Source organism: Octopus bimaculoides, chromosome 1 (genome assembly GCF_001194135.2).
Source record: "Octopus bimaculoides isolate UCB-OBI-ISO-001 chromosome 1, ASM119413v2, whole genome shotgun sequence".
In the NCBI taxonomy this organism is placed as follows: domain Eukaryota; kingdom Metazoa; phylum Mollusca; class Cephalopoda; order Octopoda; family Octopodidae; genus Octopus; species Octopus bimaculoides.
Genome location: NC_068981.1, coordinates 2991090 through 2992241, shown reverse-complemented (window position 1 = coordinate 2992241; position 1152 = coordinate 2991090).

Here is a 1152-nt window from a genome sequence, read left to right as displayed (position 1 = left end):
GGAGGATCAGTTAATTGTGATTTTATTCAACATATTCTTCCCATCTCAGATTCACACACTTATCGCAGTGGTCCTTCAGTTTTTCTAAGCCCTGTAAAAGAACTCAGAAGCTTGGGTCTCCAGCCAGGTCTTTCGCAATACTCTTAAAGCCAGGAACTTTTCAGTACCCTCTCATATGGGCTTATTCCACAATATCTGAGGCAGTATAACAAAGGGGTTTCTGCAGGAAGCAGTGACTGTGATATTAACCCCTGGTTTGCTATCACTGTTAAAATACGATACAAACAGTTTGTAAATGTAGATATCTGAAAAGTTATATATTAATTGGGTGTGGTTTGTATGGATTTATATGTTTTATTAACCCCTACCCCACCCAAAAATACAAAACCCACTGAGTCATGCTGGAACTGTCCCATCATGAGAGCAGAAACAAAAGCAGAGAGACTCCTGGACAGAGTAGCAAGCTGTGGGAGAAAGAGGGTTTTTATTACGCTTGAGTTTGTTTTGATATTAAGATTGGGAAAATGGATCTTATTTGAAAAAAAAAATTTTGCACTTAGGTTTGTAGCTTCTAAGCAAATTACTCTGCCACATTTGTGGATATAAATGGGTCATGAAGGATAAGGATGAAAAAGTGTCGTGTGATGTTGGCGGAGGTTAAATGTGCTGTAAAAGACTAAGATTAATCTTAAATCTTGGAATGTCACCCAACACAGACAAGTTATGACAGGATTGAGACAAGTGGCAATATTTTATACAGAACTGGTCAGTTTGGGAAAAATGGATGTTCCTAGGTTAATGATGATGATGATTATAATGATGGCTGTGTGGTAAGAAGTTCGTTTATCCAGGTTCAATTTCACTGCATGGCACCTTGAGCAAGTGTTTTCTTCTATAGCCCTGGGCTGACCAAGGCCTTGCGAGTGGATCTGGTAGAAAGAAATTGAAAGAAGTTTACTGTATCATCATCATCATCATCATCGTTTAACGTCCGCTTTCCATGCTAGCATGGGTTGGACGATTTGACTGAGGACTGGTGAAACCGGATGGCAACACCAGGCTCCAGTCTGATTTGGCAGAGTTTCTACAGCTGGATGCCCTTCCTAACGCCAACCACTCAGAGACTGTATATATATATATATATATATATAT